Raw genomic sequence first — 26,644 nt, forward strand, 5'->3', positions numbered from 1 at the left:
GTGTTTAAAAGAATACAGTGTCCATGTAATTATTTCGGGGCATAAGCTAGCAGGAGGCCGGGGTGCTGGGGACGCAGCCCCGCTGCTCCTATTACTACAATTATCTCTTAATAAACATAAGGAGAAAAAAAGTAAAGGTATTTTTTATGTGCTTTTGAGCCAAGTACGAAAGATAAGCATCTGTCACCACTACCTTCACCCTGTTATATTAAATAAAACAAAGAATAATGCAATGCAGTGATAATTCACATCAGAAGAAGGAAATGAGGTTCAATAAATGAAGGGGGACATTACATAATGTATCTAAGGTTGTCTGTGGAAAGAAGAAAACGAGCACCCAGGAACAAGCAAGTCATTTTCCCCAAATCACGTTTATACACAGTTTTCCCACAAAATCCTACAAATAGTTAAGTTACAAAACTATGTTATTTGCCAAAATACAATGAAATTTTCTATGAAGAAGAGCTATCTTCCATGAAAGGAAAAAAAGAGAGAGAAACTAGGTTTATTTATCCAAGCAAACTGTATGAAACAGCAGTTCTGATATATAAGCACCAGTGATGTGGGAGTGATTTCTTATTAATAAAGAAACTGCCTAGGCCCCTTGATAAGGCCCACCCTTAGGTGGGTGGAGAAAACAGGAGAATTCTGGGAAAAGGAGTCTTGGTGGAGAGTCGCCATGGTTCTCCCGCTCCAGACAGACGCAGGTTAAGATCCTCCCTGGTAAGCCAGCTCGTGGGCTACACAGAATATTAGAAATGGGTTAGAACAATATGTAAGAGCTAGCCATAAGGAACTGAAACTATCCGGGCCAGGCAGTGTTTGAAAGAATACAGTTTTCGTGTAATTATTTCTGGGCATAAGCTAGCCATGCGGGCGGCCGGGTGCCGGGGACGCAGCCCTGCCACCGCTCCTGTTTCAACAGATGGCGCCCAGACGTGATGGCTAAATCCACTTCTGATCTTGATTAAGGTATTGTGATTGTGTAGTTCATTTAAAAATGTAATGTATAATTAGGAAATATAGGTTGTTAATGGATAATCATTGCTAATAGTTAAGCTTGTAGTCATGTTAGTTAGATTTTCTAGATATATAGAGATATATTTCAATTAGATTGGCATTCTTCATATCTTTCAAAGACTGCAGAATATGGCATTTAAAATATTTTGATAACTTAGGACTTTTCATGACAAGGAGACATGTCTGCTCCTGGCAGCACCAGCTACTTCAAGAGGAAGATGGGCATCGAAGAGGATCCTTATGGAGTTGGATAGTCATTTGGGCAAGAAACTGCTCTTGCCTGGACTGTTGCATAAACTGAACACAGAGAACCCTCAGAGAGAGGACTGCTAAACTTGCCTAACGGTGAGATGGTCTTTCGGGTTTCCTGATTCATAAAAGAGTCTGTGAGACATTCTGCAGGACGCAATGGAGAGTAACTAAACTGTCTTTGGAATTTCCTGCTTCGTGGAGATGTCTGCTGGATACTATGGGCCTGTAGGCCAAAGATGGATGCCCCAACGGTACAGAGGAACTTTGGGTGACTGTCCAGGCAGCGAGATGTCTCTGTCATTTCTAGAGTTTTCTTACTCAAGTATTATTATATCCTTCTGGAGTCTTTGATGGAATTGAAGAATAAATAGTTATAATTTTCCTTAGTTATGATAAGATATAAAATAGATATAAATATTGTAACTGTAATTCTTGATAACTGTTTTGTTATATGTAATTTTGCTATGTTAAAGTTAAAGCCTTTCTTTTTTGTTTAAACAGAAAAAGGGGAATTGATGTGGGAGTGATTTCTTATTAATAAAGAAACTGCCTAGGCCCCTTGATAAGGCCCACCCTTAGGTGGGTGGAGAAAACAGGAGAATTCTGGGAAAAGGAGTCTTGGTGGAGAGTCGCCATGGTTCTCCCGCTCCAGACAGACGCAGGTTAAGATCCTCCCTGGTAAGCCAGCTCGTGGGCTACACAGAATATTAGAAATGGGTTAGAACAATATGTAAGAGCTAGCCATAAGGAACTGAAACTATCCGGGCCAGGCAGTGTTTGAAAGAATACAGTTTCCGTGTAATTATTTCTGGGCATAAGCTAGCCATGCGGGCGGCCGGGTGCCGGGGACGCAGCCCTGCCACCGCTCCTGTTTCAACACACCAGTCATTTCAGGATATTCAGAAAGAACAAATGAAGTGAGTGCTCCCAGACCATTGTAGGAAGGGCTCTGAGAATGACAGGGTGGCAGAGTGGAAGCCAATCAGAGTTCAAGGTTCTTAACAGTCCAAACAAGTTCCAAGTCAGAAAGAAGAAAGAAACAAGGTAACGAAGATTGGCAGAGCAAACAGACAGAAGGCTACAGAAATGAAAAACTCCAAGGAACTAAACAGAGAATTCCTATTAAGGTTTAAGCTCAGTAATGATTTGTATCTGAATATGAAAATGTCTGAAGAAAAGTATACTGAAAACTTAGGAGTAGTGGAAGCAATCTTCAAAGCTCATGATCAGGTGACTTTGGCTTGTTACAAGACAGGTTGTTTTTAACTTAATTGTTCTCTCTACAGTTTGCTCCTGGCCTTTATCTTTATTCTGTATTCCTCTATTTATTACTCCATGGCTTGTTGTGTAGCTGGATTAAAGGCTCCAGTTGTTTCCTCCTTCTGTTGCCTCTTATTTCTTTTTTCCTCCCAGATTTTCCCTCCCATTGATTCTCTTTTCCCAGGAGCCCTGCCTGTCCTTTCTTGTCACGTGACAGGTCATTCAAATATGTTTTAGACCAACCAGTTATTCTAGATAGGCAAACTATCACAGCTTCACAGGGCTAAACCAATGCAGCAATTCTTTGCATCATTAAAACAAATGTTCCACAGCATAAATAAATATAACACATTTAAAAATGTGATTTCACAACACAGTGGGTTCCATTTTGAACCCAAAGATGTTAAGATACCAAAGTTACGACACAACATCCATGGAGACCTAGCTGCTTACAGTGATGGGAAGTTACCAAAGAGAAAAATGCATGAGAACTTGCAAGGATAGGGCCATTTAAGTCATTTGAAACTGAAGCCCATACATCAGACAAGAGAACTATAGGATTTGATGATTGTCTTGCTCTGCTTCAGTCTTGCCTTGGTTCAATCTTCCCTTACTGTGTCTTTATTTTTCTCTTTTGGAATGTTAATGGTATTTTGTGCCACTGATGTTGGAAAGAGTCAACATGTTTTCAGGTTTTACAAGATGTTGCTGTGAAGAGATTATCTTGAGTGCCAGAGGAAACTTTACACATTTGGACAGTGTAGGGACCACTGCAGATGAGAATCATTAAATGTCTATCCTTGAATTGACTAAATGCAAAATTTTTCCATTGTTGACCATGAACCAATAGTGGCTGGGGTCAGAATGAACTTGATTGAATGAACAACCTCCCAGAAAAGATCACGTATTTGAACAAGTTTCTCTCCTTGGTGGTTTTCTCTTAATTTCAGTGAATCTTTAGTCGGAGAAGCCTTTCTAGATGAAATTCCTCATTGTATGCGATCAGTTTCAATCCCTTAAGTAATTTCCTGATATTTATATTCACTGTGTTGTGCTTGACATTAATCAGCCAACTTCCTACTTATACTGAAATTTTTTTTGCCATCATTATAGGTTTGATCTCTACATTCTATATCTTACCTATATTGTATAGGTAAAAATGAGATATAGCAGAAAGAGTTGCTATTAAGGAGTTTGGCAACCTGCTATTTTAATTGCTTTGTTTGCTTATCTAAGTAGCCTTTACTGTGTGGCTCCAAATTCCTGAAAGTAAAGGGGGGCATCATTTCTGGCTCTATACATTTTTATATTACTGGGTGATAGCCCTGGAATATAGGTTTTTTATATGTCAAGTATATGCTGCTGTGCTGAGCTTCACGTAGTACCTTGAATTTTAAAATTTGAAAGAGGGTATCACTCTGATTCTCAAGATACCATGTATTTATGACATTAATACTGCCTGAGCATTCTGAGTCAGTTAATTGCAGGTGCATGAACTTCTTCTGGTTTGTTATGCTTGATTTGATTTTTTTAAATCAATATGACTATTTTATATGTCTGCATGGATATTCATTACCTGGGTACCTGGTCATCAAGGTGATCTAAAGATCTCAGAATTCCTGATCATAGAACAATGGAAAGTTGTGATCCCCATATAAGTACTGGAAAATGTGCCCAGCTCTATTCAAGACCAGCAAGAACTCTGAATTACTCTACCTTCTCAACAGCTCTTGTTGAATATTCATGACCAACATGTATATTTCTAGTGTTTTCATCTGTGCATTTTAACTGCTTTATACATGAAGTTCCTTTCTACAAAATGTTATTAGACTTACAATTTAAATTATGACACTTCAGATATCTGGAAAATGAATACAGAACTGGAGTAAATGGAAAATTATTTAGAAGAACTTCAATAAAAGCCTTTCAGTTCTTTCAGAAAAAAGAAAGAAAGAAAAAAAAAAAGCTCATGATCAGGCAACCAGAGCAGAGAAGGTAATGGAGGAAAGCCCCAGCTAACAAATAAAAGAAGCTTTAGAAAAAGACTGTGGAGGACTGTAAGAAAGCCCCCAAACCAAGCTCAGAAAAGATTAGCTTCATTTCTAAGTAGCAGAACTGCACCAGCAAACAATCCCAACCACAGAACATAAACCAACCTACCAATACCAACTGGCAAATAAGAATCCAACAGTAAGTATGTGACACTTACCAAAAGCAGGAACACTAGAACTCACAGTAAGTTGAAATAGAGCAAATGAAAGAAAATTCAGCAAGTGGATAAATGGTGGAATTACTAGGTAAAGATGTTAAAGCAGGTATCCTTAAGTATATTCTAGACTTTCAAATATACATGTTAATGCAAGGTTTGCCTGGCAGTAGTACAAATACCTGACAGAAACTCAGTTTCAAAGTCCAGCAGGACCGGTGAGGAGTGGTAAGTAAAGCAGACTTTGTCAAAAAGTAGAACAAAGGCCAGAGCAAGACACACACTTGAAGACTGGCTCCAGTGAGGGCTACTGCCTCCTCCAAAGTTTCCTCCTCCCCCTCACTATTCACCTTGGATCCACCAGGGGATTAGACAGTTACAGAAGAACCTTCATAAACTGATCATCTCAGGAAATGATTATCACGTGGTTCTTAAAGATAGGAGGAAGCTATACTTTACCAACTTCCTAGGATTCCAGAAGCAGTCAAGGTGATCATCAAACAAGGTTTGTCAGCACAAACAAATTTCTTTATGGTTACAATTTCCGTCCCTTTTTCTTGGATGGTTTACAAATCCAGCACTACAAACAGTGCTAGAAGGAAAATTACACCCTAAGGATCTTAACCACCCTCGCCCCAAAAACCAGGGAATAAACAATCCCAGACAAATCAAAATCAAGAGGGAAAATACACACTCATGAACACACCACCACTTCAACAACAACAAACAGGAACCAACAATCACTGCTTATTGGAATCTCTCAACATCAATTCTCCCTCAAACAGGGTGGGGGGGGGGGGCACAGACTAACAAAACAGATGTGTAAACATGTTTCAGTCATTCCTCTACTGCATTCAAGAAACACACTATCATCAATGACAGACATCGCCTCTGGGTAAAAGGTTGGGAAAAAATATTCCAAGCAAATAGATCTAAGAAGCAAGCTTTACTATCTGACAAAATAGACTTCAAACCAAAGCTAATCAAAAGGCACAGGGTAGAACACTACATACTCATCAAATGAAAACTCTGCCAAGAGGACATTGTGATTTTTAGTAAATGTGGGTGCAATATCTAAGAGACTGGACTTAGGCACAGGGTATATTGATGCAAGAAAGTTATTAAGTAGGAGTAGATTTAAATAAGATGGCATTTATTGGATATTATTATTATTATCCTGCAAATCTCCAGGCATTATGTTTGTCTACCTAAATGCAAAGCAAAGTCATCAACTCAAAGCATGGATATAAAAGAAGATGTCAGAGGTTTAAGGCAGAGAGTCAAGAGCTAGGAGGAAATAGAGTATGCAGGAGTGTCAGTCTGTACTAAGGAGCCACTTAGGAAGCTAGTCTTAAGACAGGCAACTGCAGGGAAGAAGGAACAGGGCAAGCAGTAGACTGAACCAAAGCCAGAAGTGTAATGAGCATGAGAGGAAAGAGGATTAAGAGTGCAGGTAGAAGTGATAATGACATGTGGAGGAAGAAAAATGAAAAAAAGAGAAGAAAGGAAGATGAGGGAAGAGGAGCAGAATGAGGCCGCCCCATCCTTGTCCCGACCTTCTCCAACTTAGCTTCACTGCACTTGTTGCTGTTTTCCGATGACTTCACCTCAGTTTTTCAATGCCAAGCACCTTAACACTGACATTTTTGTCTTCACAAAGACCTTCATTGACCACCCAACTGTCTGAATTTTGTTCACATTTGTCTGTCAGTCCTTAGTATCTAAGTCCTCAAAAAGAGGCTCTTTGTCTATTATGCTTATCACTCTTATCTTAGTGCCTAAAACAGTGACACACAACATAAATACTTTACTGAATTATGAACCACAAAATACACTGAATGCTTTACTGACGTTAACTGCATGAAAACACCCTTTTAAAATACAAGTCTCTCTTCCCCTGCTTTACTAACTTCAACTGCATGAAAACACCCTTTTAAAATACAAATCTCTAGTCCCCTTGACATTCTCTTGTAGGACTAGACCTTTTGGGATGACTAGTCTTTCTATGAATCACACCTTTGAAGTTTTCCAAATCAATTCAGTTTAAGGATGAAACGTTCAAGCTATTAAATAGCAGACTCTTTCCACTTTTGTCAAGATTCTGACAGTTGTCTTCCTGGTTGGCTCCCCAATGTCCCTCTGACCTCAGGAATACTATGGTTGTTCCTATCTTCTAATTTCCCCATATCATTTAAGAGTAAATAATCAATATAATCCAACAAAGTGACTGTGTTACTAAAGAAGACAGAAAAGAAAATTACACCTTCATTTTACTAACCCACTAACTGAATTGTAGTATTTACTTAATTGAAAATACAAGTAACACATCCACAGCTCTGTCTGCACCTGTGATTTTTGTCACCACTAATTTTTTCAGTAGAAATATCATTAGATATTTCTACATTCATTTCATTTGCCTCAACTATCATTTATACCATTATCTGTCTAAACATTACTATGTAGCATTATACTTTGTGTTAATAAGCATGAAACTGAATATGCAATCATTATTTTTAAAACCAATATTCTAACATACTTGGTACTTTCAGAAGCATTTGATTTTGCACACATGAAGTATTACTTTGAGAAAGAGTGTACATATTTCAAGCAAGAGCCATTCATGAAACCGAGTCTCTAGATCAGAATAAGAAATCTGGAGGAAAAAAAAAAAAACAACAGAGCACATTTCATTTAAATATCTTGTTTTAAAGATTTAAAAAAGAAATGATAATTTGGGGGAGTCTTATACATACAGCTAATTAGTGGCAGCCAGGTATAATAGAACCAAAGATTTTTGCCTCAAAATTCAGACAAAATCTTTGATGTGACCTGGCTAAAAGAAAGCACAAAAGATAATACACCTCCCACTTTAGGAGGGACTAGGTCTGTAGCCTAGAACTCTGGAGACAGGCTAGGCTGACTGGTGCGCTTGTCTCTACCTTCTCAGCACTGGTATTAACAAACCTCATCACTACACCTGGCTGTTCTTACTGTGGTTTTAACCAAATTCAGGTCTTTAAGCACCTCACCAACTGAGCCCAAGACATACAGTCTTACATGTAACTAACAGAGATTCAAGCTGACATAAATAGTAACCTTGAAAGTGGAACTAACACAACCACGTTTACACTTGATTATTTCAATACTCCTACCTCTCAGATATAACAGGTCACATAAACAGAAACAGAGGAGAGAGACAGAGGAGAGAGAAGCCCATCACCACAGAAACAAGAGAGATTAATATTCAAAGAACACTATAATTTAAAAAATTACTTTTGGGCATGTGCTGAGGATTTTATCAAGACTGTCGGCAGAACAAGTGTTCTACCTCCCAACTAAACCAACAGCCACGATGACAGGTTCTTTAAAAACAAACTGGTCTATCGGGTGTCAAGTGGCTAGTTAGAGGTTAGCAGCTGACAAAACCAAGGCCTGAACTGCAGAGCTCTCTCTCTCAGGACTACTCAGACTGCAATCTGAGTCACATCTCTGACGTGAGGAAAAGTGACATTCTGAACTTCCCTAAAGGTCATCAGATACCTACCAAAACCTTTTAAGATTACTTACTGCTGGAGGCTTTCTGATAAAAACAAATCCAAACAGGCCCGACAATCACGAGGGCTGAACAAAGTTCCTGGGGAAAGTTGTTTGTACTAAAGACTTGAAAAACAGTATGTGGGCTACCTAAAATGTACATGGGACAATGTCCCCTCTGGTCAGTGTCCACTCCTACCCTTTGGCGTTTGCTCCCCTTCACTCTGTATGTATGTGCCATCTTCTCTCCGTGGTGATCACAAGGACCAGGAAGCTGGGGGGGGGGGGGGGACCAGAAAATCTGGCCACACTATTACATATGTCATTTTAAAAAATGATATATATTGAAGAATTGAATTCACATGAAAGATATCTTCTATATCTATATCTAATCTATAGCTTTACAAAAGCAAAGTGTATATACTGTAACTCCTAGAGCAATCTCTAAAAGACCAAACAAACAAATATACTTAGGAACATAAAAGATAAGTACAACGAAAGACAGAATAAACAGATCAAGAATTAAAAACACAAAAGTTGTGAAATACAGGTAAACTATTATTTAATGGAAATTTATAATTTTAAGTGTTTGTATTTAAAAGAGAGATGGAGCCAACCACCAAAGATTACACCTTCTAAAACTACTAAGAGGGTAAAATGAATCCAAAGCAAGTAAAAAAAGGGGGGGGGGGAACGTGCATGGAAGAAAAAAAGGAAGGAAGGTAGGCAGGCAGGCCCTATGAAGAAAAAGTACCAGTCTAGAGCTTTAAGTAGAAAAAAAAATGACTAAAACAATGCACTTTAAGCAGACTAATAAACCGTAGCTATCACTTTCAGGAATGCAGAAAAACGCTTAATTACTGAGCCCTAGGCATGAAAAGGATAAGAAATAGAGGGACAACTCTCACAAATGGAAATTTAGATGAATGTGATGTTGAGGCCACCCTAACCCACTCTGATAAAAACCCAAGCAGCTAGAATAAGGTAACTGCATATGAAGAACAGCCACCATCAGTGTGTAATATAGTTAGTTGCACACAACGTAGTCCAGAAAAGAAACCAGGAGGCAATACTTCATTTTCATCACCCTTACACCAAAGCCAAATGCATTAAATGATGATGAAAAATTCAAAAACCAATGCTCCTCTGGATTATATACACAAAAAAATTCAACAAAATATCTGCAAATAAAATTCAACAAAATGCCTAGAGGCCATTCTGAGAAAACAGGTTCACTTTATATTTAAATTTGAGTTAATGAAAAAAATTACTAGAAAAAATCTTCAAAGGAAAAAATGGTTATCTCGGGACTGTTCTAAGGTATAGCAAAACAAAACCAGCCATACTTCAGATAATCCATTAGGCCTCAATAACAACAGTAAGAATCTTAGTATGTATGTACCTTGACTTCCCTCCCTCTGCAAGCTAAGCTGACCATGAAAGATCTACTCTGGGTAGAGGGAAATCAAGGAGAAAGGGCTCACTCTCCCTTGTCCTGGGTATAGTACTTCCCCAGGAGAGACAACAAAATTTCGTATACCTGCCTCTTCACCAGCTTTCAATGGTCCTGATAAATACAAAGAGGCTTGGCTTTATTATACTCTCGGCCTTCAACCCATCCCATTCCCATCACAGAGGCCATATAGGCTGTATACTGGCTCAGATTCTAGAACATTAAAGTTTCTGGAAACTCCCCTCAAAACGCAATTGGTTTACCAAAGAAAACGGGGGAAGACAACTAAGAAGAGCCTTATTGGGTTCTAAAGAACATCAAAGGCAAGAAGGGGGGCCCAATCTTTAATCAGACAGTAGGAACAGACAAGATCTACACTCTGGGCCTATCAAATGGAACAGCATCATTAGCAGCACTAGGGAAGATGGGTACCTGAGTGCCATACCAAGACAACCTAAGAGAGCTACAAGTGAAAGACACACTGTTAAGAAATCATTGTCATCTTAGGATAACTACATCTACACCTTTAAGGCTTCATCCTCCAGAGTATGACATCAAATACTTCCCAATGCAAAGCACATAAAAATTCATTAAAACAGCACAGAGAAGCCACTGCACCAGCTGTAACCAGAAAGAGGAGGATCAGTGTGTACAGATACTGCAGTGCACTAAATGTCGGCCCTCCACAGATTACAACACACGGGGTAAAACGCAGCCCACAGCATCAGAATTAACAGACTTCCAAATAACCAGTTGTTTAAGGGAAGCATTAAAGACTTAAAATTAGGAACAATAACAATAGCCCATCATTTTAAAAAGATCTTAGCCAGGCCTAGTGGGAGACTTCTGATCCCAGTTTTGTTTGGTTTTGGATGGAAAAAGATTCCTCATTTTCCTTTTCTTTTATCACATTATAATTACAGCATTTGCCCTTTCACTTTCATCCCTCCAAACATTCCCATACATCTCTCTTTGCTCTTTCAAATCCATGGCCTCTACTTTCATTGCTACTTTGTGCATATATGTGTATGTATATATACATATGTCTATTTTCCTAAGTACAATCTCTCAGTCTCTAGAGAAGCAATGTTTCAGTGTTTCAGTCAATTGCCAAGGGTGACGACCATGAACTCATTGTCTAGTCTAGAAAGTCTTGAGTCTATTACCAAAAAAAAAAAGAGAGAGAGAGAGAAAGAAAAGAAACTTTAGAGACCACTACAGAAAAAGCTACAACCAGTCAAAATGACAAGTTGTGGAGTCCAGATGTATCCAATGGATACATCTAAAAAATACTCTGCCTAAGGTTTCAGGAACATTGTAGAACGGGGAAGGAAAGATTATAGGAGCCATAGGAGCAGGGAGTTTACTGTGAGAATGTGTCTTCTAGCAATGTTAAAGCTACATCCATAAAATTTCACCAGCGTGACTAAACAAGGGCTACAATAGCAGACATGCCAAAGGGGTTGGCAGGAAAGCCCTTGAGGTCTCAAACCTGCACCAAGAACTGCAGGCAACTAAGAATGCCGAGAGTGAAATAGTCTTCTCCAGGAAGACCACACTAATTGGTTTCCATACTGATGTGGGAGTGTCATATCAATCTGTTGATTTCATTGGTTAAGCAATAAAGAAACTGCTTGGCCCTGATAGGTTAAAACATAGGTGGGAGGAGAAAACAGAACAGAATGCTGGGAGGAAGAGGACTTGACAAGCTCAGACTTGACAGCTCTGCTCTCTGGAGCAGAGACGCCAGGCTCCTCTCTCCCAGGCAGCTCCGACCCAGGATGGACCCAGGCTAGAATCTTCCCGGTAAGCGCACCTTGGGGTGCTTACACAGATGATTAGAAATGGGCTAAATTAATATGTGAGAATTAGCCTAGAAGAGGCTAGATAGAAATAGGCCAAGAAGTGTTTAAAAGAATACAGTGTCCGTGTAATTATTTCGAGGCATAAGCTAGCCAGGCAGCCGGGGTGCTGGGGACGCAGTCCCGCCGCTCATATTACAACACCATACTGGAAACAGCCAACTCCACAACAGTATCTGGGCAATTTTAATAATCCATTTCAAATAATGTATGCAATAACTTAGGCAACAAGCCTAACAAGAGCCAACAAGAGACTAACAATGACATGAAACAGCTAGAGCTGACAAACTTCTATAAAATAACCAACAAACGGCAAAACATGCGCTCTTCAGGACAATTTCAGACTGGATCATAATTAAGTCTTAAATTGAAAAAGAATAAAATCATAAAATAGGAAATTTGCAAAAATTCCACAAGTCTGTGCAAGTTAAACAACACCCTTCAAAATACTAACTTGTAAAAGGACAAGGGCAGAAAACAAAACTGAACATTCTGAAGGAATAAAAAGCACAAGATTCTGAAATTTAGATGATATAAATGAAGTGACACTTGAAGGGAATTTTTTGGTTGTAAAGGCCTACATTTTTAAAAAGATATCTGAAGGCTAGGGCAGAACTCGACTAGCATGAACGTGGGGAAGAAAAAAGAAAGGCAAGAAACAAAGGGAGGGAGAAAAAAGGAGGGAAGGAAAGAAGAAGGTGAGAGAAAGAGGGGGCATCGATTTCCAATTAATTAACTACCTAAATTTCTACCTCAAGAAATTGGGGGGTGAGGGGGAGAACAAACTATACCAAACAGAGAAAAATAAAAGTGATAGAATAACTAAGAAACAAAGAAATCTTAAGGTTGGATATAGGGGGAAGTAACCAAAACTAGCAAACTTTAAGCTAACCAAGAAAAAGAAAAATGAAACTGGCATAGAGATAGATCATAATAATAACATAATTACATTAAGAGAAGGATAAAGAAATAACAGGTTCATGTAATGAACTATGAAACTAGAGAAAATGAACAAATTCCTAAGACATCAGGCAATCAAAACTGACAGAAGAAATAAAACAACTGAAACAAGACCCATAACAAGCAAAGAGACTGCATTAATAGAAAAGTTTCAACAGGGAAAAAAGGTGCATGACCAAGACTTGAGTGATGAAATTCTCAAATATTTAGAAGAAAAAGAATCACAAACTAATCCAAAACAAATAACCACCCAGAACACTTCTTAAATCATTCCTGTGGTCAGTATTAACAAGTTAAGACCACCAAAAACATCACAAGAAATGCAACTGTAACCAACAAAATGAGAAAATGAAACCCAGCAACATATAAAATTTGATCCCTAGGACCTCCATGGTAGGAGAACGGACTCCTGTAAACTGTCCTCGAATCCGCATGTGGGCCCCAAGGCACATGTGTGCCCACACAAACAAACAAACAAACGTAATGTATGTCTTCCAAGTTATGGTTTTACAAAAGGGCACTTCAGAAGCATAATGAATGGTGAAATAGTCAATATTTCCTTCTAAGAGCAGGACCAAAACAAGGTTGTCTACTCTTGTCACTAGACAGAACCACTAGGCAACAATGAAATAGCAAGTGTTCAGTCCGGAGAGGAGGTGATATTGCCTCTAGCTGCAGACCACATTATGGGCTCTATGGAAAATCCTAAGGCAGTCACTAGATTAATGATTTTACAGCAGTTTCACAGTAGTTTGGATTTTAATAATCTTTACTGTATCTTATCAAATGGTTAAATGAGGAAGTTCAATGACACAGTACAAGGTATATAAATCAATATGTAAGAATCACATTTCCATGCAGTAATAATGAAACACCCAAAAAAGAAGTTAAGAAAGCAACTACGTTTCCCAAGCAAAGAGATTAAAGAACTTAAGTTTAAGGAACAAAACTGAAAGCTGCAAAAAAATATGGAAAAAATTAAAAGAACTATATAAACAAAGTCACTCCATGTTCAAAGATCAGAAGAAAAGTGGCAATATAGCTCAATGATCAACAAATTAAACAAAATCATTATTAAAAATTCCTGCTGGCTTCTTGGCAAAACTAACAAGTTAATCCTAAGAGACAAATGAAAATTCAAGAGACATATATTGATCAAAACAATTTGGAAAAAAGAGCAAAGCTGGAAGTTTCATTTCCTGTTTCAAGCCTGTAGCATGTAAACAAAACATACTAGCCTAGACTACAACAATAAAACAGATAGATGGTCCTTAGCGCAGTTTACAAGCCCGTCCTCACTGGTCCTTTCTTTTCCCAGTACTATTTTATTTTAGCACTGCCTTCCTTTCCACTACATTTCAGTAACAGTCTTGCGATTTTTTTAAAAATAAGACATCTAGTATATTCCTGTAACAGGGTTATCCGTTCTGTGTTGCTGCCCCTTCCCAAAAGGCCTTACCCTGGGACAAACACAGGCGTTGTTTACCCATTCGCTCACTCTAAGAAGAGACATACTGACTGGTCTTTCTAAGTTCCCCTCCCCCCCTTAACATCTCTGACTTCTTTGTCTCCATCACCTGATCACCAACTGCTACAATATATGCTATCACAGGTATATTTTCTTCAAACAGTGCCTGACACTTAAAAGGAGTTAGTCATATTTATCAAATGAATTGATGAACTAAAAGCATAAACTACGCAACAGTAATTAAAACTCACTTATTCTGTCCTACCCTTACAAAGCAAGCCACTCATCTCAAACACAACCAGATATCAAACTACTTTTAAGCCTTCCAAACACTCTAAGCTTAGTAAGCAAACAGGTTGTGATTTTGGTGTCTATTATCTTCCCAACATTTTGAATTAATAATTGATACAGCACATTTTTCAAAAGTTCTCTTGAAACTTTGACTGTTAAGTTTACCCAGTTAAAATCACTTGACCAATCTTGAACAGTATTTCTGCATAAAACTTCACATATACTTTGTGTGATATTAAATATTATTTAGCTCCCTCTCTTAAACCACTGAATGATGCTCAGCAGGGTACCAGGGCTAGGACTATAGCCTAGTATTATAGCTTTGTCTTTATTCTTATCAATGAGAATGAAGAACACAAACAGAAAAAGGAATACAGTTTCCTTAAGGGACATAAAATTTTAAAATTTTTCAGAAAATTAAAAAATATGAATCTAAAAATTATCATTCACAATTTTAGAGCAAGTTTATACAACCATATTCAGTAGACAATTCACACATAGTATGATATAAATTGGCAAAACTGATCTAAGGAAAAAAATCTTAAGGAAGATATGAAAAGCTTTGTTAAAACATCTTTCATACAGTTAACAAGCTCCTTTTGGGCCTTCTGAGGTTTCAAACATACATTAGCACACAAGACTGATTTGGGCTGTGGTGTACAGCTCCACAGCAGAGTGCCTGCTAGCATGTGGAAAGCCCTTGATTTGACCCCAGCAGTGCAAACACCTATACTAAGCTAAGCAGATTTGGTCCCTAAACCCATGATGCAGAGGTACACTGAGAGGCAAAAAATGTGAAGGCAATGACTAATTGCATGTTAGGCATCTCTAAATGAAAAGAAATCCAAAACCTGAAATTCTCTAAAATCTGAAAATTTTTGAATGCTTACATGATGCTTCAAAAAAAAAAAAAAAGTTTTTTCAAATTTTAGAGAATGTTTTGATTTTAGGTTTTTCTAATACAAGAGGCTCAACTGCTCAAGTCTATATAAATATTCCAAAATATAAAATAGCAAGCACTTCCAAACCCCAGCACAAATAAGAAGGTATATGCACTGAACAGGTGAGAGCTAAGGGGAAAAGAGATTTATTTAAGAGAACTATTCGCTAGTTATAATCTATTCTTAAGGTTTAATGTACACACTCACACACTACAGGGTATGTTTTCTAAATGTTACACATACATTATTCCTCTGAATTCTACAGGAAGGATCTTTAGAATTTGAAAATTAAGTAGACTAAAGTCAGTTACACTTAAGAATTGGAGCTACTCTGACTCTCCAGTTCATGTACATATATTACATTACAGGAAGGCTTTCTAAATAAATGCTCAAATACCCAAGGAAGAGTGAAACTGAATTTTCACCAGTTATAAAAGTGAAAATTAAAACTACATGTTGGGTAATTAAAAAAAGCATCAAGTCAGTTTTGCTTTGGCCATTAAGAATCATGATTGGGTGGATGGTGCCTCTGCATGTCTTCAATCCCAGCACTTGGGAGGCAGAGGCAGGCAGATCACAGTGAGTTTGAGGCCAAGCTGGTCTACAGAGTTAGCTCCAGGCCAGCCAGGGCAGTTACACGAGAAACCCTGTCTCTAAACCCGGTACCCCACACAAAAAGGACTCATGATTGGGCGAAGTATTACGTAACATTAGAAAGCGCTCATGATCTTAAAGAGTTTTTGTTGTGTTTATTAAGTTTCAAAGATCCAAATTTCTCTACAAAAATGATGCATTTTCATTTTTGCCTTTCTGGTAACTTCCAACACCATTTCAAAAAAAAAAACGTATCTTTCAAAAAAGGGGAGCACTGACTATCTCTGGAAGGTGTTTCCCTTCTTCTGAAATATATTCCTTAATCCTCCAAATTGTCTATATAACCCTGTGTTACTTAACCAGGCAGGAAAAATAAGACTGTAGTAACTATTCACACTTGATGGTAACAAACAATGCTTGTTCCACTACACAGCACACTCATCTACACTGTACACATGGAAGTGATTTTAATTTTCCTCTTTTCCTAATTTTGTCATGATTATCTTTAAAGTGTGCCTTCTTTAGCACTGACCTCAGTTTATTTATAGCATGCAAAAATTTTAATAAACAATACATAATAGTATCAAGTCACATTGCTGCAATGACACACATTTGCCCACAAAATCTGAACTTACGATAGCTATCTTACTGATTTATCCTTAAAAGTAAACCACAGAACTCTTAAATCGCCATAAAAACAGTTCAAATGATTAACTTGAAAGCTAGAAATTAAGAGATTTATTCTTTTCCTGAATCATCTAAAATTTATGAGGAAAGATACAATTTTTAAAACAGCATGTAACGATGCCAGAGAAGCAAAAACACTAGTATAGTCACTACATTTTCTATAATGCCTGACATTTTAACATAGACATTATTTGTCCTAGACTGGCATATACAATTAAAGATGAATGCCTTAATAATATACTGTGGGACAAAAGTTATCTAAAAAATTAATTCTCTAGTTAATGCCCATGAATTAACAAAAAGTCTTTTCAGCTTTAAAAAAATATGCACTCAGTAATCTTAGACTAAACTGGGCAGATAAACAAATACATGATGCTAAGGCACCTGTAGTTCCTAGTTATTCTTAGCAAAACTATCAAAATTATCAAAAGGTCCATCTTGACCAGGATTTACAGGTAAAAGTATACTTTCTATGTTTTACAAATATAGCTTATAAATAACTTTTAGATGTCTTTTATTTTAAATTCCGTCTTTTTAGGCAAAAAAAAAAACTGATGAGATTCCAGTTTCTAAAGTTTTAATATTTCTTTTTATAACAATGTAATATGGAAAATCAGAAACCCTAACAAGCATGTGAAATAACTAGACTTCATCAGGACAAAAAACATAAAAGCATTCATTGCCCTTTTTTTCAACTCTCAGCCATCAGATTCTGTGATTCACCCTCTACTATTTGGTGCTATTCTGTTTTCCTTATATGGTATTTATTTTTAATACTCCAAAGCTCTCAGTACCCAAAAGAAATTCTCGACTGAAGACTAAAACACACTATCAGTTATTCAGATGGATTACACAGACAAGGAATGTATACAGTGCTGTATACAATGCTTTCAAACCACTGAAAGCTTTTTTAAAGGGAAAAAAAATCCGTGGCAATAATAATAAGGTACACAAATACAGTTACAAAAAAATTGTAATAACCCAAAGGATACTCAGAATGTGTACTTCTCAAGATGAAGGAAGGCTTAAGTCAAATGACATTACAGACAAAGTACCAGTACTTTAGAGTGCAAAAACACGCAACAGAGTTAAGTGGCTTACTAAGACAGTTAAGTGGCTTACTAAGACGATCACTGCTAAATAGCTGTGCCTCTCCAATAACCTTCAAATTCCCCTCTCCCAAAGTCCATAAGCCAGACATTTAGATAAAGTTCATAAACAGCAAAGCTACAAAAACCATAAAAGTAAGACTGTATTCTATGTGTTTACAATTAAGGACCTGATACAGAGTTACATTCTGAATTGTAGCTAGTTCTTACCTGCTTCAGAAATATCTTCAATGTAACAAGTACTTTCAAAAAGAGACAAACAGCACAAACTTCCAGTCCTTTCCTCAGTCTATGAGGTGATTCCCTTAAAAAATTAGAAAACTGAAATTGGAAGAGGCTGAGCAATACAATAGTTGAGTCAGAGTAGTGACTTTAACTCAGGATGATTAGTCCTAAAGATTTTTGAAAATCCACTTAAAATGCTGTCAAATAAGAACATTCAAATTTTGTTCCCCCAAACTTAGTATGTACTCTCCATTTACATAAAAAATTTGAATTACAGCTTTGGCTTATATGTATCACAAGCAAATTCTCCAAAAAATAAAAACTACCAAGTTTAAAAATCTTTCACAAAACCTTGCTAACAGTAACACAAAATGCTTAATTTGTCCAACAGAGATAATCTAATCCTTCAATACTGACAATTACACCATGGACTTTGAGATTTTAATTGTCAGATGTAGAATCTAAGACTGCCTGAAACAGACATCTGGCTATTTTAAAGGGGATGGGGAAAGATATTTAAAATTTGGCTAGTGACTCCATAGTTCCAATATTAAGATTTAAAAAAAGAAAAGACCTCTTATGTGCTGGCTACATCACCTCCTTAATTAACCTGTATGCGATCCCAGAAACCATGAAGCCCTATGAAGGATCACCTTGTCTTCTCCTCCATTTTCTGAAGGCCAACTCACCCTAGACAAGCATCATCTCTCTCAAACAACTTAATTAACAAGGCTGTTCTCTCTACCCTACAATGTTCCTAAAGAATGCACCACAAAGCCGGGTGGTGGTGGTGCACGCCTTTAATCCCAGCACTCGGGTGGGGTGGCAGAGGCAGGCGGATCTCTGTGAGTTCGAGGCCAGCCTGGTCTACGAGAGCTAGTTCCAGGACAGGAACCAAAAGCTACAGAGAAACCCTGTCTCGAAAGTTCAAATAAAAAAAAAAGAATGCACCACAAAAACTTAAATCATGAGAAATTACTCGGTGCAAACATAATAGTATGGGGCACACTGTAACAGTTACTGAACTACACTACACAAGAGGGGCCTTATTAACCACGAAAACACCACCAAACTCTAAGGAATGCCAATGACCAATTACCACAAAACCAAAAAACCTATACATGCTTTCATAATTCTAAGGAGATGCAAATAAGGTCATTTATATTTGTTCTCCAATATAACTTTCTACAGTGCGGACAGACCAATTCTGTCAGATCTAGAAAACATTTTCAAAGCCTCGTAATGAACAACAAGCCAATCCCCACATGGCCTTACTAAAGCTTACAGAATCTACTCTTACATCCATTAAGAGACAGGATCATGTCTTAACCACTCTTTCCTGGTTAGCGTGCACATTGCTTATGCAAAACGCATGTATTGATCATGAAATATGGAGCTTTCTTCAAAGCATGCAAAACTTGATCCACCTCAACGCATTCTACCCGTCCCTCCCTGTACATCTTTCACCCATATTCTTGCACAGCTTTCTCCTCTTAGACTTCCTGTTCAAATGATACCCCTACAAAACCAAGGCCCTCTCTCAACGCTATGTAATTTCATTTCAGCCAACGCCAGTCAAGTGCTGCTCCCTTCACAAGTGCAACATTCTAAAGTGACTTATTTTATTTCTCCTAATACTAACCAGGACATTAGCTTATAGGCAGACACTTACGTTGATCCCTAACATACACCCAGCACTGATAATGTCTAACATTGAGCAAACACTCAAATAAATCTCTAAGAATTGGTTGAGAACACCTGGAATGCCAATCCAAAAGAAAAAAATTAAATTTTCACAATTTCTATCTAAATTACTTCTTTTAAAAAAGAAAAAGATCTATAATTTTACATCTACAGAAACAAAGGTGAAGTCTTAACTCCTTCAAAACACAAAATCTAAGGACTGGAAGCAATCCAGGAGATTATGAAGGTCAGTGCTTCTCAACTATGCTCAAACACTTTAAGCGTTTCACAGAACCCCTGAAACACGGGTCACCATTCTTTACACATATGCATCTATTTGAAAACATGACTACCCTCCAACACACACACACACACACACACACACACACACACACACGCAAGCACGCACTAACCATCTCATACTGAATTTGAACACTTTGGAGGCTGCTAACTCAACTGTATGATAAGCTGGTTACTGTAGACCTCAAGGTTTTGCCTGGCATGCCTAAGAATACACCTTGAACTTCTCCTAAGACAATACAAATCAGAATGGTTATAGCTTATTTAATTTCTCACTAGACATGCTCACACAAAAAAATCGTAAAAGCTATACCCTCAAAGCACTACTCTGTGAATACAAAATTAAGGCAGAGCTCAAGGCAAATCATCTCTCAGAACTATGCATTAGGGAAATGTATAAAATGTGTCATCAAAGACTGATTTCTGCCTATTCTCATTTTAATATTATTACTTATAGGTTTTCAGTGTTTCTAATTTTTAAAAACATGAGTGGCTGCTGAATATTGTCTGGACATCCAGCTTCAAACAGAAATTTGCTGCCACTCTCAAACTTCTCTCTCAAGTGAATAAAATATCCTACATTTACAAGGTGACCAGAAAAAAAACGAAACAAACCATCCACTTATATCTACTTAACTGGATAAATCGTATTTTTTCTAGCGTAATACTAAAAATAAATAAAAGATGAGACTGAGTCTAGACTGATGAAAAAGACCTTCATAATTCCCTATTTCTACTACTAATCTAAACAGGCTGACTATTCTGTCTCTATAAAAGCCAATGTTAAAATTTTAACTACTTTTAACTTTAACATCAAGGTGACAACCATACAAAACTACAATACTGGGAATGTACGTCCAAACTGTACAAGTATTTTAAGTACAAGGCAGTAATGCCAAACAAGCCAGATCTTTTTAATGACATGGTAAACTTCATACAATTTTACTGATCTATGAAAGTGAAAAAACTAAAATCTGTATGCAGGAAAATCATAATTAACAAAGTAAAAAGACATAAAAGCTCATTCCTGGCAGCTATGACACAAAACCAAATGCTCCTCTCCCAAAACATTATTACATAATCAGTCATAACATTTTGTCCAGATGCTTATACACAATGGAGCTATATTTCTAAATCTGATATATAAATGGAAAATGGCTTCTCATTATGTTTGGTGAGGAAAAGGCAGGCCTATTCAATGCTACCCAAACACACAACTAAGCTTGTTGAGCATTCTTTGGCACACTGAAATTTACTGAGTAGAGGCTTATTTTCTTTTTCTTTTTTTTTCCTCTTTGAGTGAAGGTCTCAATGTATAACCCTAGCTGATTTGGAACTTGCTACACAGACCAGGCTGGCCTCAGAACATCTGCCTACCTCTCCTGGGATTAAAGGTGTGTGTAACACCACACCTAGCCAAATGAAAACCTATTTTCACAATAATATGCTTCAATCAAGCAAAAACAAGAGAGAGCATCCTCAGTACTAGAACAAATTCTTTTTAAAAATATGCACCCTTTGGATGTTTAGTAGCTCAAGTCTCTGGAAGACACACACTTAAATAAGTGCACTGTAAGAAAAGATTTCTCTAATCAAGCATGAGCATGTCCATTAAATACAGCCCAGTTATCATTTATCCTCCTTGTTTTCGGTATTTGTAAATTGGACAAAAAAAAAAAAAAAACTGGCTCTAAGCTTTAAGGGTCTCTCATTCAAACCCTAAGAGGCTAAATTAGTTCTCAAATTTTAGCCTCTCAGAAATGCATAGTGGTACCCATCTGTAATCCCAAAGTAAGTTGCAGAATAACCAGGGTTACATAGTGAGACCCAGTATCAAAAATGTAAAACAAATACCTTTACAGATTTTAGAAAAGTAAAATAACCTATACAGCATATTAACATTTATTTCTACATCAAAATATTAAAAATTCGAGTGACCAGTAATTTGGTCAAGAACAATTCTAGCTGAAATTTGCTAGATGTATTTTAAAAATCATATTTAAAGATATACTAAAGCATCTCACCTAACCTCCCTAAGAACTATGATATTCAAACTAGATAATTATACGATCAATGCAGCTCACCAGTATGTGCCAAGGTTTGGGTGTGATTCTCAGCATATCAAAAACAAAACAAAGACTAGAGAATTCTGCCTCTGTAAGGAACTTTGGGTCAGGCATTAGAGAGGAAAAAGTAGGAGAAAAACAAACAAAAAGAATCCAACATCAAACAGCTTAAATCTAGAGGGTCATGGCTAAGTATCATAAATACAATTACCTTCCGAATACTACATGTTACCTTCCACAAATGCCTGTGGCCATGCAAAGTCCAGCTAGAAATACCAAATACTGGCTCAGTATCAATACTGTACCAATACAACAGTATCAATATTGTACTACCATTTTTTCCAAAATTCCACATAAACCCTACATACAGACAGTTCTCAAGAAGTTAGTTACCTACTTTCTAACAGGTAAAGCCGTAAATTAAGAATAAAAAGGAAGGCTCTAAAGAAAGAAGAAAAAATGAGGAAACAGAAGATATCTACCCATCTTTCCAAATGTGTTGTTGCTCTTGCTCTGTAGACTGGGAAACAAATCACTGACAACTGCTAATCCAGCCACTGTTTTGCCTGAAGCATGTTCCTTGAGAATCTGCTAAATACTAAAGTACCAGATATGTAAATGTAATCAAGACAAGAGTCCTTTTATTGCTAGGACCAGACTTGTGGATGTTATGGTGGGAGAAAGAGAAGAAAGGTAAATGAAGATCTATGGTGGCATACTCAATAACAGTAAGACACAAGGACTGTGGAGTCAAGAAAGTTCATGAAGAAAATGACACGAGTTCCGAGTAAGTTTACCAAGCAACAGAGAAGTGACACTTAACCCTCCCCCGCCCCCGCTCCCCCCACACACAAACACATGCTTATAAAAAAGTTTCATCAGAGTTGGGGCAAAAACACACAATCTAAATGGACCCAGACCCTGAGTTTGATCATGCACAAAATATTTAAGTGTCTAGCAAAGAAAAAATGTTCTGTTCTTTTCTAGACAGTTTGGTTCTCATTTGCATACTGTATTAGTCATGCACCCATATCAAGGTTCAGATGATGTAAACCATTTTATCACTTCATAATGGAGCAGCATCCCTCCCTTATGAGTTACACACAAGGCATCTGCATCTTCATTTCAGAGAAAGAGCTGTCAGAAAACAGAGTAAGAATTCTATTTCTAAGCCAAGCACTCACTGGGGAGACAGAGGCAGGCAAATCTCTGTGAGTTCAAGGCCAGCCTGGTCTAAAGAGATAGCCTGGGCTACAAAAGATAAAGAATTCCGTTTCTTTTTTCTTTTTTTTTTTTTTTTTTGGTTTTTCGAGACAGGGTTTCTCTGTAGTTTTGGAGGCTGTCCTGGAACTAGCTCTTGTAGACCAGGCTGGTCTCGAACTCACAGAGATCCGCCTGCCTCTGCCTCCCAAGTGCTGGGATTAAAGGCCTGCGCCACCACCGCCCGGCCAAGAATTCCTTTCTTAAAAAAAGAAAAATCCCTGATAATGATGAATAAGCTATACCAGCATGATTTGTCCTAAAGTCTGAAATTTTTAAGTAGAAATCTAAGAACACACAGAAAGAAAGATACTACCACTTAAAGTTCAAAAAACTGATCCAAGGTAAAAATTATAAAATATTTTTGTAACCTTAAGCCCTTATAGTTTCTTTTCAAATGTAAATTATTTTATACTAGATATCAACTTGAGCACAGTTTTTTCCCACACTGAAAATGTTACAATAAAGTCAATTCCTCCAAGTATCAAAGGTAAAAATCATTCTTAGAGGTCAGGAAGGCCAGTCACCTGAATCAGCAAGAACTACTTCTATCCTAACCTAGGTCTTCTGATCCACTGCTATATACAATACCACGCAAATTACAGTACAGCTTATTAATTCTGAAACTGCCCCTGAAACTGCCCGCCCACCTGGGACTTTGCCTTATTGTGTTTCGTGGTTACAAAATTCACTAGAGGGGCTGCAGAAACAGCTCAGCAGGCAAGAGCACTTGCTGTTCTTCCAGAGGACCTGAGTTCAGTTCCTAGGCACCATGTCAGAAGGGTCACAGCTAACTCAGGCTCCAGGGGTCTGAAGCCTACAGCCTCCACAGACACTTGCACTCACACGCACACTACCCACATGGCAAGTTCACACACCTACACAAAATTTAAACTATTTGACGTCCAGGTAAGAAAATCATACTTAAGAGTATCATTTCCAGGGCTGGAGCAATGGCTCAGGTTAAGAGCACTGGTTGCTTGCTGTTCCAGAGGTCCTGGGTTCAATTCCCAACAACCACAATGGTGGCTCACAACCATCTGTAATGAGATATAGTGCCCTCTTCTGGCCTGCAGGTATACATGCAGGCAGACACTGTATACAATTTTAAAAAAAAAAAGTATTTTCCTAAAACTGTCACTATTTGTGTAAGTTTTCCTCTAATATCCACTCAAACAAGCACATGGAATCTACAGTCTGCTTTTAAATGTGTGCTCTCAAAATGAACTCTCTACAGTAAAACTTCAAGTTTCTTATTATATGTAGTTATTTATTTGTGTGGATACCTACTGAAGCCAACTTGGGGGAATTGATTCTCTTGTTCCACTGTGGAGATCTCTGGAATCAAACTCAGGTCATCAGGCTTGGTGACAAATGCCTTTACTCAATGAACTACGTCATTCATTTCACAATTAAAATTTTAATCAAAAGATACTACTACTTAACATCACTTCAAAAGAGCACAAAAGTATAGTTACTTATACTGATTATTACTATCTGCTCAAGTTTACTTACATACAAAGGCCAAATTTTCTTATGAAGCAAATTTGTCAATAAAAAGGAAATAACTACCATCCCATGGAGTGTGAAAAAACCTTCTATAATGGTCCATTAAAGTATTGCTAATATCAGCACCTGCTTAAGAAATACAGAGCAGGGCTACCAGTGTACTTAATTTACCAATAATAGGGTACATTTACTTCTGAAGTTTTAAGTGAACCTGAGGCATATCTGAGAAACCAAAAAGTAAATTAAGTACCCACCCTTATATAGGGAAAATAGAAGCACTTATTTCTTTTAGGGAGCATAACATTTTGAGTTTATTTCGTTTTCCAGATCGGACAGTTCTCAAATGAATGGGAAACAAACCCCTCACAGGCACAATTTCCTTCACTTTTCATCATACAAGCATTTGAGAACCGATTTTAAAGGCTGTATTTACTGTTACATTAATGTTCACATGACTCTCAGTCTCTAGGATCTGATAAGGTTACAGATATCTCTAGACTGTATCATTAGAACCACAGTGCTCTGCCAACACACTCACCGCCTTAACGTCTGTATTAATAAAGCATTAACAGGAATGCAAAAAAAATTGTGAAATACTTTTTTTTATTTCTGGTCTACTTACAAAAAACATCACTTTAAAAATATGAAAAGGTTCCACTTTAATTAAGGATCTTGCAAAGTCAGCCAAAGTAAAAAGTGGAAGAAACTGTCTCTTCTGTGCATTTCAAAGTTTTCCTTTGGATTTAAGATAACAACAAAAACTAAGTAAGAAAGTGCAGCACACAATCCTTATCAATGATCTTGAACCATTAAGATACCTATCAACGACGTAAGACCTGAACACAGGCAAATATTTTGGTGTAGACAGCCATTTCAGTGTATTGGATTTTTAACAACACTTCCAACATGGCGTAAAATTATCTTACAAAATTGCAAAAGATAAATCCAGTGATGTTTGGAAAGAGATTGTTGTCAAATATACCAAGCATTCCCAAATACAAACTTCTTATGAAAGTATACACTTTTAAATGTCTATCCCACTCTCTCCACATAGATCACCCCCACTTATTTTTGGGAAGAGAAATCATTAGGGACACAATTCCCTAGCTCTAAAATTTCTCACTATGGAGAATAGAAAATGTATTCAGTTTTGAACACTAAATATGCCTGCCTTCCCTTGTGAACAGATTTGGTTAAGTCAGTATCATACTTATTACCATTTGCCAAGAATCTAAGGATCATATTGCTGTATTTTATTAGGAGCTGTCCAGATGATTAAAGAGAATTCTTGGATCAAGAATTTTATGAAAAGGAAGCAAAAACACTCTAGGCACTTGGTTTTCCAGATGTTGAAAAGTGGCGACGTCCCCTAGGATTTCCAAGAAAGTGGTACCCGTACAGAGAAATTCTTCGGCGGTAATAACGTACTAACAAGGGCTCAAAGTAAATGCAAATGACAAAAACTTGGAAATCATTTTACAAAAGAAAATTACAAGTAACTTTTTCTACCGGCCTACAGATAACAAGAGTTCTGAACTCTCCTGGACAAACAGTACCTCAATTAAGAACTACCAGGTTTCTTTTAACCCGACTTATTTCTTTGATGAAACTTTGATGTTAAGACCTAAGACAGCAAAAGGTAGAGAGGAGAGGCCCCGGCGGAAGTAGAAACCAGGGCTTGCAACTTCACAGACAGAAGTGTCTCGGGGTTCCTCCGCCACCCCAGGACCATCCGAACTCAAGTCTCTACACCACCAGGGAAGCTTCCCTCTCCGCGAACGGTGGCAGAAGCAGCACCGGAGTTGCTCTCCTCCTCCTCCTCCCTCCACCTTGCTGGGGCCTTCGGTGTCTCAGGGCCTGGAGGCTCCTGAGGCCCGTTAGCCGGTCCGATGTCCCCATCGTTCGCAAACAAAAACACACAAGTGGCGGATGCTGCGCGTGTACTGCGAGAACGGGGGGGAAGA

The 26,644-nt window shown here is 37.7% G+C and overlaps 1 protein-coding gene across 8 annotated transcripts in view; it reads right to left on the reverse strand.

The window, feature by feature from the left end:
* The window catches only part of Cnot2 (CCR4-NOT transcription complex subunit 2), a 93,589-nt gene that overhangs the window by 66,276 nt on the left and 669 nt on the right, over window positions 1-26,644 (reverse strand). Inside the window, exon 1 of one of the 8 annotated variants that reach the window (XM_050135622.1) lies at window positions 17,848-17,941. The exons of the other annotated variants lie outside the window; for them this stretch is intronic. The gene's annotated coding sequence lies outside the window, so the exon portion shown is untranslated. Of the gene's footprint in view, window positions 1-17,847; window positions 17,942-26,644 lie in introns of those variants that run through there. 8 annotated transcript variants of the gene reach the window in all.

The sequence above is a fragment of the Alexandromys fortis genome, unplaced genomic scaffold, assembly GCF_014885135.2.
Source record: "Alexandromys fortis isolate MF-2015 unplaced genomic scaffold, M_Fortis_MF-2015_v1.1 scaffold_24, whole genome shotgun sequence".
In the NCBI taxonomy this organism is placed as follows: Eukaryota; Metazoa; Chordata; class Mammalia; order Rodentia; family Cricetidae; genus Alexandromys; species Alexandromys fortis.